Source organism: Polypterus senegalus, chromosome 3 (assembly GCF_016835505.1).
Source record: "Polypterus senegalus isolate Bchr_013 chromosome 3, ASM1683550v1, whole genome shotgun sequence".
NCBI classification, from domain to species: domain Eukaryota; kingdom Metazoa; phylum Chordata; class Cladistia; order Polypteriformes; family Polypteridae; genus Polypterus; species Polypterus senegalus.
This window is the reverse complement of record NC_053156.1, coordinates 305,082,145-305,096,045: the sequence shown is the minus strand read 5'-3', so window position 1 is coordinate 305,096,045 and position 13,901 is coordinate 305,082,145. Positions and strand designations below refer to the sequence as shown.

Genomic DNA, 13,901 nt, shown 5'->3' with positions numbered 1-13,901 from the left:
AGATGGAGGAAGTGTTTAAAAGAAGCACATCAGATTCCTCAGAGCCAGCAGAGGGGACATCTTGTGAATCAGCTGCTGTGGAACCAGCAAGCAAGACTCCACGGATGGAAACTGCAAGCCACAGCAGACTTGAAAGTATTTTTGATGAAATCCTAAAGGAAAGCTCTGTAGAGCCTGCTCCTCAGTTAACCACCTCAAGTGCATGTATTGAAGTGCAAACCTACCTCAGTGAGCCAACTATTCAGCTCAGACAATCCACTGTTGTACTGGCAAGTCAACCAGCCTAGATTACCCACTCTGGTTTGTACAGCAGCTAAATTTCTTTGTGCACCTTCAACAAGTGTGGAGAGCGAGAGGCTCTTCAGTACAGCCTCCATCATTATTGATGAAAGGAGAAGCAGGCTGACAGCTGAGAAGGCTGAAATGCTGATCTTTCTAAAGAAAAACCTACCCCTTATGTTAAAGTGAAGCAAGAAAAGAGTTCCACAAGTTCAGTAAGACATCCCACTGTAGGTGTATATTTATGTTAACCATTAAGTAAGGGTCAATTCTAGATTTTTTTAAAGTATATATTTTATGTTGCATTATTTTAAATTGCAGTTCCTGTGTTGGTTTGGCATTAAAAAGCACTTTGAATTTCATTATTAATGTTTCTTTAGATACTAAGCTTTTATGTCATCTTATGTTTTATTTTCGTATACAGTTGCTCTTGTCTTTCTGGATTTTTTGGATGGTGCTGGTCCGTCAAATGCTGCTAAAACTGAGGACATTTAAATAAAAAGAAGCGGTTACTAAACCATGTTCTCTTTGCAATGTTTCTTCCTTATTATATCACAGTTATGATTTCTGTATTTGTGTTGAGGTATATAAAATGTATCTGGACATTTTTTTGAAAGCATTAATTTTTGTTTTCTGTTTAAAAAAAGACTCAATGACTGTATCGGATTTGTGACGTATCGGCAGATATCCAAATTCACAATATCGGTATCGGACATAAAAAAGTGGTATCGTGCCATGTCTACGACAGGCCAAGCGGAATGCGGCTTCGGTGGTTGCTGAGGCAAAAACTCGGGCATGGGAGGAGTTTGGGGAGGCCATGGAGAATGACTTTCGGACGGCTTCGAGGAGATTCTGGTCCACCGTCTGGCATCTCAGGAGGGGGAAGCAGTGCAGTGTCAACACCGTATATGGTGAGGATGGTGCGCTGCTGACCTCACTCGGACGTTAGGGTCAGTGGGGAGTACTTTGAAGACCTCCTCAATCCCACTAACATGCCTTCCAATGAGGAAGCAGAGCCTGGGGACCCTGAAGTGAGCTCCCCGAGGTGGTCAAAAAACTCCTTGGTGGCAGGGCCTCGGGGGTGGATGAGATACACCCGGAGTTCCTTAAGGCTCTGGATGTTGTAGGACTGTCTTGGTTGACACGTCTCTGCAACATTGCATGGACATCGGGAACAGTGCCTCTAACAGTGCCATCGGTCAGTGCAGACCGGGTGGTGGTACCTCTCTTTAAAAAGGGGGACTGGAGGGTGTGTTCCAACTACAGAGGGATCACACTCCTCAGCCTCCCTGGAAAAGTCTATTCGGGGGTTCTGGAGAGGAGGGTCCGTTGGATAGTCGAACCTCGTATTCAGGAGGAACAGTGTGGTTTTTGTCCTGATCGTGGAACAGTGGACCAGCTCTACACCCTTAGCAGAATCCTGGAGGGCGCATGGGAGTTTACCCAACCAGTCTACATGTGTTTTGTGGACTTGGAAAAGGCGTCAACCCGTGTCCCTCGGGGAATCCTGTGGGGGTGCTCCGGGAGTATGGGGTACCGGACCCCCTGATAAGAGCTGTTCGGTCTCTGTACAACCGGTGTCAGAGCTAGATCCGCATTGTCGGCAGTAAGTCGAGTCCGTTTCCAGTGAGAGTTGGACTCTGTCAGGGCTGCCCTTTGTCACCGATTCTGTTCATAACTTTTATGGACAGAATTTCTAGGCGCAGCCAGGGTGTTGAAGGGGTCCGGTTTGGTGGACTCAAGATTGGGTCACTGCTTTTTGCAGATGATGTTGTCCTGTTTGCTTCATCAGGCCGTGATCTTTAGCTCTCTGAATCGGTTCGCAGCTGAGTGTGAAGCGGCTGGGATGAGAATCAGCACCTCCAAATCAGAGACCATGGTCCTGAGCCGGAAAAGGGTGGAGTGCCCTCTCAGGGTTGGGGGAGAGATCCTGCCCCAAGTGGAGGAGTTCAAGTATCTCGGGGTCTTGTTCATGAGTGAGGGAAGAATGGAGCGGGAGATCGACAGGCGGATCGGTGTGGCTTCCACAGTGATGCGGACTCTGCATCTGTCTGTCGTGGTGAAAAAGGAGCTGACCCGTAAGGCAAAGCTCTCAATTTACCAGTCGATCTAAGTTCCTACCCTCACCTATGGTCATGAGCTATGGGTAGTGACCAAAAGAACGACATCAGCAATACAAGCGGCTGAAATGAGTTTCCTCCGCAGGGTGTCTGGGCTTTCCCTTAAAGACAGGGTGAGAAGCTCAGTTATCCGGGAGGGGCTCAGAGTAGAGTAGAGGAGTCAGATGAGGTGGCTCGGGCATCTGATCAGGATGCCTCCTGGACACCTCCCTGGTGAGGTGTTCTGGGTACGTCCAACCAGGAGGAGGCCCCGGGGAAGACCCAGGACACGCTGGAGGGACTATGTCTACCAGCTGACATGGGAACACCTTGGGATTCTCCCGGAAGAGCTAGAAGAAGTGGGAGAGGGAAAACTGTTTTCTACTGTTTATGGGATTCGAACCAGCCATCGCACCAGAGCCATGATCCCACAGATAGATAGACAGATAGATAGATAGATACAGACTCCAGCAGCAGCAAACTGAAAATGAACAATATTAAATTAAAGTGATAACAGATAACCGACAATAATTTTGTATAATGTTAACGCTTTACCAGAACTAAACGGGTAAAATTGAAGAGTCACATAGTGTGGGGTCTCCTCAGTCTGTCAGTGGAGCAGGACGGTGACAGCAGTCTGTCGCTGAAGCTGCTCCTCTGTCTGGAGATGATCCTGTTCAGTGGATGCTGTGGATTCTCCATGATTGACAGGAGTCTGCTCAGCGCCTGTCGCTCTGCCACGGATGTCAAACTGTCCAGTGCCGTGCGTACATACAGAGCCTGCCCTCCTCACCAGTTTGTCCCTCCTCTTTATGCTGCCTCCTCAGCACACCACCACATAGAAGAGGGCGCTCGCCACAAGCGTCTGATAGAACATCTGCAGCATCTTATTGCAGATGTTGAAGGACGCCAGTCTTCTAATGAAGTATAGTCGGCTCTGTCCTCTCTTGCACAGACCATCAGTATTAACAGTCCAGTCCAGTTTATCATCCAGCTGCACTCCCAGGTATTTATAGGTCTGCACCCTCTGCACAGTCACCTCTGATGATCACGAGGTCCATGAGGGGCCTGGGCCTCCTAAAATCCACCACCAGCTCCTTGGTTTTCCTGGTGTTCAGGTGTAGGTGGTTTGAGTGGTGGTTTGAGTCGTACCATTTAACAAAGTCCTTGATTAGGTTCCTATATACCTCCTCCTGCCCACTCCTGATGCAGCCCACCATAGCAGTGTCGTCAGCGAACTTTTGCACGTGGCAGGACTCCGAGTTGTATTGGAAGTCCGATGTATGGCATCCTCTGCTCCCACCTTCTCCTGGTATGCAAATTGCAGCGGGTCGAGGGCATGGAAGACCTGTGGCCTCAGGTGGTGAAGCAGCAGCCGCTCCATGGTTGAGGCAGAAAAAGCTGACAAAATGTTGAAAATGTTGTGTCCTTTCCTGAACAAGCAGTTGACACAAGCAAATTCTGTTCAGAGAAACGCAATTAGATGGACATTCTGGCATGCTGTTGTGATTTTACACCCGAGGCTTTAATATATCAGAGCAACCTTGTTGCACATTCAGAATTAACATATTGTATCTTTGAGCTCACATTGATGCAAATAATGGACATTTCCTTTTTTTTTAGGCAGTTTTTTTACAAAATATAGAAAAGCCACACATATCTTCAAAATGATCGCAAAAGTGTACCTAACTTTGAAGCAGCATCTGCACACACACACACGGGCACAGAGAGGAATTCCACAGATTTGCAGGTAGGACAGTCCCATTTAAACAAATTTGGCTCTTCTGAGAAATAATAACTGATAACAGACATGGTGGTGGAACAAGTTGCCCACCTTTATTCCGTCTGTGAAGTCCTTCGCCAATTAAAGAAATGCCTCTAAAGACTTTTCATGCATGCGCACCAGAGGATCATCTTCCAAATTAGCCGAAAGTATGTAGTATCACCCCAGGCTGAGGGGGGCTGCCTCTAACAGAGTTGTCTTCCTTTATCCCTCACAGCCTTGAGAAACCGCCCTTGATGGCACCAAAACAAAAGACCCACCCCTTCTGGTCTACATCACATAAAGGAGACGCTTCCTGAGGAATGTGCCTCATAGATGCTGACCTGAGCTACAAACAATCGCTTTCAAACATCCGCTAGAAAGGACTAATTGTTGCTAAGAGAACTCTCCTTATTTTGTTTGGTTTTTTTTTTTTTTAATTAAATTTTTTTTGTCCAGTTGGCACCCCAAGCAACCTGTTTTGTCCTGCATCATTATGTTGCCCACTTTACAGACTCCTCTCTTCAGTAGGTAGCTACCATATATACTCGTGGATAAGTTCTCCCGCGGATAAGCCGGGCTTTATTTTACCGTATAATTTCTGGTATTTTATAATGTTGGTCGTATAAGTTGAGTGCAGAAAACTCACGTAATTGGTCCAAGAGATTGTGATATGCTAACTAATACCCATCTGAGAGAGTAACCACGGCCTTTGCTTTTCTATGTATTGTGCCTACGTGACCACAGTAATACCCAAACTATTCTGAAGCAACGTTTTGTGTTTTTTGTATCTCACACCCTCATACACCTTTATCGTAAGAGCATCCCTTATCTACGATGGAGTGTTTGATCAGAAGAATATATGAAGCTGGTTTTAAATTAAAAGTCGTTGAAGTAGCAAAAGAAATTGGTAACTGCACTGCTGCAATAAAATTTGATGCCTCGGAGAAACTGATGCGAGATTGGAGGAGGCAAGATGTTTAAAAAAAAAAATTAAGTGTTGCATTTTTGAACAGGCGTTTAAGTTGGGGTCTGATTTTATGATCGATATTTTGGGTTTCAAGACCTGACTTGTACATGAGTATGTACGGTATATCTGATATGCACATTAATGCAGTTTCACTTCAAGGTTTTTTTGATATTATTAATATGTTCTGTGCCTCTATTGTTGAGGTGGCTGACCAAGCTGTGGCCGTAAGGTGGGCAGTGCCTGTCGTGGCGGCTTCAAGACCTCCTCAATCCCACTAACATGCCTTACAATGAGGAAGCAGAGCCTGGGGACCCTGAAGTGAGCTCCCGAGGTGGTCAAAACTCCTTGGTGGCAGGGCCCCGGGTGGATGAGATACCGGAGTTCCTTAAGGCTCTGGATGTTGTAGGACTGTCTTGGTTGACACGACTCTGCCACTTTGCTTGGACATTGGGAACAGTGCCTCTAGATTGGCAGACCGGGTGGTGGTACCTCTCTTTAAAAGGGGACTGGAGGGTGTGTTCCAACTACAGAGGATCACACTCATCAGCCTCCCTGGAAAAGTCTATTCGGGGGTTCTGGAGAGGAGGGTCCGTCGGATAGTCGAACCTCAGATTCAGGAGGAACAGTGTGGTTTTTGTCCTGGTCGTGGAACAGTGGACCAGCTCTACACCCTTAGCAGAATCCTGGAGGGTGCATGGGAGTTTACCCAACCAGTCTACATGTGTTTTGTGGACTTGGAAAAGGCGTTCGACCGTGTCCCTCGGGGAATCCTGTGGGGGGGTTCGAACACCCTGATAAGAGCTTTTCGGTCCCTGTACAACCGGTGTCAGAGCTAGATCCGCATTGTCGGCAGTAAGTCGAGTCCGTTTCCAGTGAGAGTTGGACTCTGTCAGGGCTGCCCTTTGTCACCGATTCTGTTCATAACTTTTATGGACAGAATTTCTAGCGCAGCCAGGGTGTTGAGGGGTCCGGTTTGGTGGACTCAAGATTGGGTCACTGCTTTTGCAGATGATGTTGTCCTGTTTGCTTCATCAGGCCGTGATCTTTAGCTCTCTCTGAATCGGTTCGCAGCTGAGTGTGAAGCGGCTGGGATGGGAATCAGCACCTCCAAATCAGAGACCATGGTCCTGTGCCAGAAAAGGGTGGAGTGCCCTCTCGGGGTTGGAGGCGAGATCCTGCCCCAAGTGGAGGAGTTCAAGTATCTCGGGGTCTTGTTCATGAGTGAGGGAAGAATGGGAGCGGAGATCGACAGGCGGATCGGTGTGGCTTCTGCAGTGATCGGACTCTGCATCGGTCTGTCGTGGTGAAAAGGAGCTGAGCCGTAAGGCAAAGCTCTCAATTTACCAGTCGATCTACGCTCCTACCCTCACCTATGGTCATGAGCTATGGGTAGTGACCGAAAGAACGAGATCACGAATACAAGCAGCTGAAATGAGTTTCCTCCACAGGGGCCTGGGCTTTCCCTTAAAGACAGGGTGAGAAGCTCAGTTATACGGGAGGGGCTCAGAGTAGAGCCGCTGCTCCTCCGCATCGAGAGGAGTCAGATGAGGTGGCTCGGGAATCTGATCAGGATGCCTCCTGGACGCCTCCCTGGTGAGGTGTTCTGGGCACGTCCAACCAGGAGGAGGCCCCGGGGAAGACCCAGGACACGCTGGAGGGACTATGTCTACCAGCTGACATGGGAACACCTTGGGATTCTCCCGGAAGAGCTAGAAGAAGTGTCTGGGGAGAGGGAAGTCTGGGCATCTCTGCTCAAGCTGCTGCCCCCGACACCCGATAAGCGGAAGAGGATGGATGGATGGATAATATTGCAAAAATGCAATAAAAAATCCATAACATTTCAAGTAATATCACCAGGGGTGCATTTTCCACAGTGCAACAATTTACCACACAATGTTCACATGGATATCACTAATTAAGTGTTTTATGCATTGATTCTTTCAGTGATATTTCTCCCCACCATCTTGCTTTCCTTGGCAAATGCTGCCCCTCTTTATCAGATGTGCTGATAATCTTCATGCACTGCCATCATCAAGTCTTGCTCTGCTAGCATGAAGGTTGTCCCCTGTTCATAAAAATTTTAGTGCTTGGTTGACCAACTGTTCAGTCACGCAACTCAAAAGGACTTGTAAATTTTGCAGTGAGCGTCGCGTTAAACCGAGCAGCTTATGTGGTATATCTCCCAAATGTTTGAACATTAAAGCGAACCAGATACGCACAAGGCACAAGTACCAAATGAGCGAGACGCGAGGTGAACAAAGCTCAAACAACAAGTACTCGAGAGAGACTGAGGAGATGTGAAATGCGAAAAGCTGCAGCTGGCCCAGCTATTGAACATATCTTACTTCTTTCGTGAGCAATCATCATAGTGGTTAGCGATGGCAAATTCAACTTTTGCTTTTAAAACTTTATGGAATTTTTTTTATATATTCCCAATCTTCGGCTGATTGAATCTGTGGATACAGAGATGTAGTTTAAAAGTATTCAGTACTCACTTTCATAAAGTAATTGTATTCTTGAGTACATATTTAAAAACGTACTGCAAGAATATACTGTATAACACCAGTACAGCCCAGCACGCACGCGACAAAGACGCACACGCACGCACGCAGCACACACACACACACACACACACACACAAGCTATAAGCAAATGAATGTGACAGTGCAAACATGGGAAGCTTACTGTTAAAGAACTTATGCAGCTTGAACACGTGAGTAGCAACATAACTGGATATACACACACACTATAGTCTGAACACATTCCAGAAATTGACCGAATTCATAAGTTATGTGCCGTTTCATACAAGAAGGAAAAAGATCTAACTCAAGAAATGCCAATTCATAAATTATATGCCCTTTTCTATAGAAGTGAAGAAGTCAACTATGCTTTAGTAAATTTATGTTTGGAGTTTTTACTTCCTTTCATCTATATCTATCTACATTATCTGTGTATATATGTATATATATATATATATATACTGTATATAGAAAATTATCACACACGTGCACATGTGGACAGGATGATCACCCACACATACTTGGGCCAATTCAGCAAAAACAAATTCACTTTACCAGCACGTCTTTGGACTGTGGGTGAATGCAGTAGAAAACCACACAGACACGGGGAGAAGGTGCAGACTCCATGCAGGAAGGACCTGGAATGTGAACTCCGGTCAAATAAAGTGTTATCTAGATATTCACTGCAGCACAAGAGTTTACAAGCAGTACATTTGACTTACTCAATCAGCTGTGCTTCAATGGATGTTACAAACATCCAATATCCACATCATCAAACGTATGAAATGCTGAACTCTCTTTAAACACATTCCATTACATTAATTCCTACACATGCATGTTTTAAAGTGTTGGTTATGACTTTAAATCCTTACGTTTAGTCTCCACCCCTAATCCAATGTGTCACCTACCCTGGCCGAGCCACACTGCACACACATGCTGGTAACTGTACTGCACTGTACTATGTCTATAAAGGACGAAGGTCACTACAGAAATGCAGCAAAGAGAATAAAAAAGGGTCGAGGGTTTGCTTCTTATCTCAAAGTCATTGTGGGGTCCCTAGCTAGCCATTTTCCTGCTTATGCTCCAAATGAGACTACAAACTGTATTAATCAAATATTTTCTGATGATGTCTACCACACACAGATTAACACAAAAGTCTACTTGTTAAAAGTTGACAACCAAACGTTACATAAGGTACAGTAATTAATCAGCAAAGGCTCTCTTTAAACAGCCCTTCTACTCTGAACGCTTCAGCCATTCATTAACATAAATGCCTTTAAACATATGGGCTTATAAAGTTCATTTAAATAATTTGTTACAGGTGATATGCAGATATCACGTGAACTAAAAGTCATCAGACTCCTCAAATTAAAATAAATAACGGTGAAGGGTATCACCATGCAAAGAAATGCCAATGCACTAAGCAGAAACAACAGAAACTGCATACTATTTAACTCCATTAAAACTACCTTTCGAATAAATGCTTCGTTTGCAATTTTCCAGGTGTTCACAGTTTCACTTGATTACAAGCTGCCACTTCATAATCAGAACTTATGCATGAAAATGAACCACTCTGACCCATTATACAGTACATTTATGAATACATTTCAGCTTTTAAATATTAAAATACAGTTACCAGTTTGGACACAAGCAGGCTGCAGCTGCACGCTGTTAGCAAGCAACTCGACTCAAAAGTGCAAAGAGCGGGCAGAGGGACGCGCAGGGGCCTGGGAATTGACGGGGTGCCCGTTGTAGTGCCTTGCTTAAAAATAATTAATTCTTTCGTCAAAGTGTCCTAAGTAAAACAATATGACTTTAATATTGATATATTTCAATAAATATAATTGATTTTGCATTAAATCCTACTATCATCCATGATTATTTAAAATTTCATTATAAATTCTTCCCAGGCATATTTTAAGCTTGCGCCATCGCCTTGGGGGCTTGCGAACCAGGAAGTGCATTGACTGAAAGTGTTGTGTTTTGTGTGGACACCGGGGATAAAAAGAACCGTTAATGGTGCAGGTAATAAAGACAAGAGCGAGCGAGTGAGTGAACTGCGGTGTGAGATTGTGTATGATGGCACACACAAAGAGCCCAGTGCATAGTGCGTTGAATTTTTATAGTGGCATAAGAAGAAGGCGCCAAAACAGGCACCCTTTAAAAATAAAAAAGTGCAACCGGTCCGACTGGGCTGCCTGCAGGTAGTGAGTGCCTGAGTTGTGTTTGGGATATAAGGCGCTATATTGGACCACGTCACTCTCCCTTAATGTTTCCGTTACGCCACACGGTGTTACAACCCCAGGGACAAACTCGAGCTGAATTGGACAGAATGTATTTTTTTGAGATTCATTTGCTTTATTTTTTGCATTGCATCGTCAAGCGCTGACTTTGCTTGTATATGTTAAGTCTACGGATTTGAATTCAGTTTCTTTAGAATTATATGCCATTTTCTATATTTTGATTCAAGTCAAAACAGATTCGAATCGTTCGGTGTAAGAAACAATAGCAGCAGTTTGATGTGATCGTCTTGATGTCCGCTATGTGACTGTTCCGTTGCAGATGCACCCGTTTAGGTTAATATTTGTGGGCTTTATTAACGCTTGGGCACATCTTTAGAGGTGGCAGACGGTGTAGGGTGGAGGCTTTGGACTGCAACCCCGAGACCGTGGGTTCAAATGCTACTACTGACACTTTGTGACCCTGAGCAAGTCACTTCACCTGTCTGTGCTCCAGTGGGGGGCAAGGGGGTCTCAAATGTTTTCAGTCGCCAAAGGCATCAGCAAAATACGTAATTATTAATATTGGTGATAATAAAATGGTTGAATTCAGTGATGGAAGTGAATGGGGCATTGTGAGTGGATACTGTGAAAGGTACTGCTGTAAATGCGTATTTGGCTATTTGACAGATTTTAATTTGGAATTTCTCGAAGACTTGCTGCTGTGAGGTTTGCATCCCGCTTGTTCCCTGTATAGAGTTTGCGTGTTCAGTTTATGTCCTCTGGTTTCCTCCCTCAGTCCAAGGACATGCATGTTAAGTGGATTGTCATTTCTAAATTGTGAGTCAAGGTCTTTTTTTTTTTTTTTATTGTCACATGTACAGTACAATTGTTCTTTGCTGACGCGACCCACCTTAATGAAAGGATAAGTGCCTGTGTGTCCATTGTGTTACTTTGTCTTTCTCATTCCAAAAGATGGGGTGTCACAACCCTTATAGCAATAAAATGGCATCCGAAGTGAAACTCTGCACTGATTTAGACTCTGTTGTTCATCGTTTGTCTCCCTGCTACATGCCTCTCAATCTTTCTTTGACTTGTCATCAGCCACAGGTAATCTTTCAAGAGCTTCTTCCTATGCTTGATACGTGTCAGCAGCACATCTTATCTCTTATCACTCTTTCCTGAAGAGCTACATGATAGAAATGCAGCTGTAATACCACTTTTTCTTTTTTTTTTTGGTCCATTTTTCCTTTTGTAAGTACTGTAGCCGTTTCAGGCAATGCGACTTGTACTGTTTCACTCTGCTTTGCCCCGCTACAATTTCTTACCCACAATATTCATGATCTGATGTTATCAGAATATTAATAATTCATTTTATTTATATAGTGCCTTTCCCATGCTCAAGGCACACACTTCTGCACCGCATCTGTGCTATCAATGACAGGGGCTCTCATCTCCGCATTTCTGTCTTATCTCTTACGTCTCTAAACTTGTAAAAGCTTACATAAAAAGTAACAAGATGGAAATGCAGCCGTAATGAACATAGAGATACAAAGAAATCACTGTTTACAAACACAGCACTTGAAATGCGCATGTAAAAAAAACTGACACTTTAGCATATCTAGGGTCACTAGCAACCCGATACATTTTAGATAAATAAATGATCGTATTAAAATGATTTCAAACTATTTTGGCATATTTTTGGTAGTAAATTGTTGCAGATTAAATGACTGGGGCATACTTAGAGAACTGTTTCCACACTGTATCATATGACCCAGCGAGAGCTGTGTCACAAGTTGCTAGCGACCAGAAGTATGTCTACAAGGGTTTAATATGCGGAAGACAATGAGGACCACATCACACAAGCATCAAATAGGAGGTCTTGTACGATATTACATTGATGAATTCAGGCCTTATCAGTGGTGTCTTGAATAAATCGTGTGAGTTTCGAGTTTTCAGTTTAAAGAGTCCCCTACCCTTTTTATGTCAAACATGGCTTACTTGCTGGTTGAAGCATACAGTATATGAAGCAATAAAGAGGATACAGCTGGGCCCTTTACACGTAATATTTGGTAATTACAGACATGATGAATTAGTCCTTTTCTATTTTCCAAGTTCCACACCCAGACATACTAATTATTGCACGAGACCATAAAACAATAGATCAGGTGTTTCCCAGACTCGGTCCTGGGGGCTCACTGTGGCTGCAGGTTTTTGTTCCCAGCAGATTCCTAATCAGTGACAACACCTGATATCTCATTTAATTAGCTGGGATTTTTTTTACTCTTATTTTACATTCAGAAAAGCACAGCAGCGTGATTTTTACATTTATAAGACATTTAGAAATGTTTCTGCTTTTGCTATCGATTTAAATGCTTAACTCTCTTTTGTTGATTTCATTATACTTTGCCCTTTCTCTGTGCAGTTTTTCCCCTTCATTGTATCTTATTAATAACAATTAAAAATGAACAGAGCAGATGCGCTGGCAAACAACACAGAAAAATCAAAGGCTGCTACTTTAGCGTTAGACCCACTGATTAGTAATTAGTGGATTAATTAAACAATTAGAACACCTTGAAAAGTAGAATGAAAATCAAGATTAAAATAAGGTTAAAAAGAAAACAATACATTATTCCTATGTAACTGCTTGGTACATTTTAATATATTTTGGTTTGTTGTTTTTTACCAAACTTAGTTTTCTAATTTCTATATTGTTCCCAAAACACAGAACTTGGGAAATAACACATCACTTAATTAGCCCAGGAGTCCAATTAAAAACAGGGGGGCCACAGGACTGAGTTTGGGAAACACTGCAATAGATCTATGACCCTGATTAATTACTTTCACGAATTGCTTACCTATACAGTTAACCAAACCACTGGCCTGTTACTTCAAAATATGTATTGTTTTAACCTTTAACCTCCAGCAAAAGACTAGTTAGAGATGGGAGAAGATGGGCAGAAATCTGCTTATCTCAAGCACTGGCATGTGTCATTGGCCACTTATGCAGTATAATCACTTCTGTGCAGTATGACTGTGAAACAAAGAAAAAGATTTGGTCCACCAAAGTGACCCCATTTAACGTCCAGGCAAAAAAAAAAAAAAAAAAAAAATGAAAGAAAGGATAGAGCTTGACAGAAATAATGCTGTAAGATCGCATCGAGTTGATGTGTGTAGTGGTAGCTCTCAGTAGACTTCTGTTCTCTCTGAGCTCCAGGTCTCAAATTTTATGAAGGCTGAGGCGGAAAAGGCAGGATGATGAGTGGAAGTGACGTCAGAGTCCATCGGAAAACTCCTCCACCATTATAGGGTGAACTGAAATTGGGTTAAGGCAGGTATTCCATTCAAAAATCTTCCCCGTTGTTTTAACCAATCCCATACTGTATCTGCAAGGCACGCTCTACGTTCAAGTGTCTGACGAATAGATAGCAGCCAGCTCTATTCAGACAAACGGTGAAACCAAGGGTCTTATGGACAGAATTAAAATTTGTAAAGTAAAATTCTTACAAGGCAAATTTTCATCAGATTTTTTTCTCGGTTCACTGTTTAAGGGTGTCTGGTTTTGTTGTTATTTTGTTTTCTCTTGTTGCTTTTCTTTTTCTATAAAGAAAGAAAACTTCTGACTTGACAATCACAGTCCTAGTGAGGCACTATACAGGCGTATTGCTCTTGCTATAAAGATCCCCCAAAGTCCCCCAGTATTGGTCACAGTGGCACTCAGTTTGGTCTTCGTTCTCTCTGCCACTTCTACCTCTGGGGGTCCAGAGTCAGTCCCATAACTGAGCCTTCCCTTTGTGGCCACCCAGGGAAAACACCCGACAAAACACAGGCTCTGGACACAAGTGCAGCACACAAGGTTTTTATTTTGGGAAACTCTTTTACAAGAATAGTTTTCCACGCCACAGCCACACTTAACAAAGCACAACTATAGCACACAGCACTCTCCCACGCTGCTGCCTTCTCTCTGTCTCTCACTCTGTGCCTCCTCTGCTCCTCCCGGCAAGCTTTGTCTTTGTCTCCTCCCGATTCTGACTCCTTTTATGTTACACCTCG

General features: G+C 43.7%; 1 protein-coding gene across 1 annotated transcript in view; it reads left to right on the top strand.

Moving 5' to 3' along the window:
• The first annotated feature begins 9,573 nt into the window (after positions 1-9,573).
• babam2 (BRISC and BRCA1 A complex member 2) overlaps positions 9,574-13,901 on the top strand; it is a 306,288-nt gene continuing 301,960 nt past the window's right edge. The window contains exon 1 of the mRNA XM_039749544.1: positions 9,574-9,654. The gene's annotated coding sequence lies outside the window, so the exon portion shown is untranslated. The remainder of the gene's footprint in view (positions 9,655-13,901) is intronic.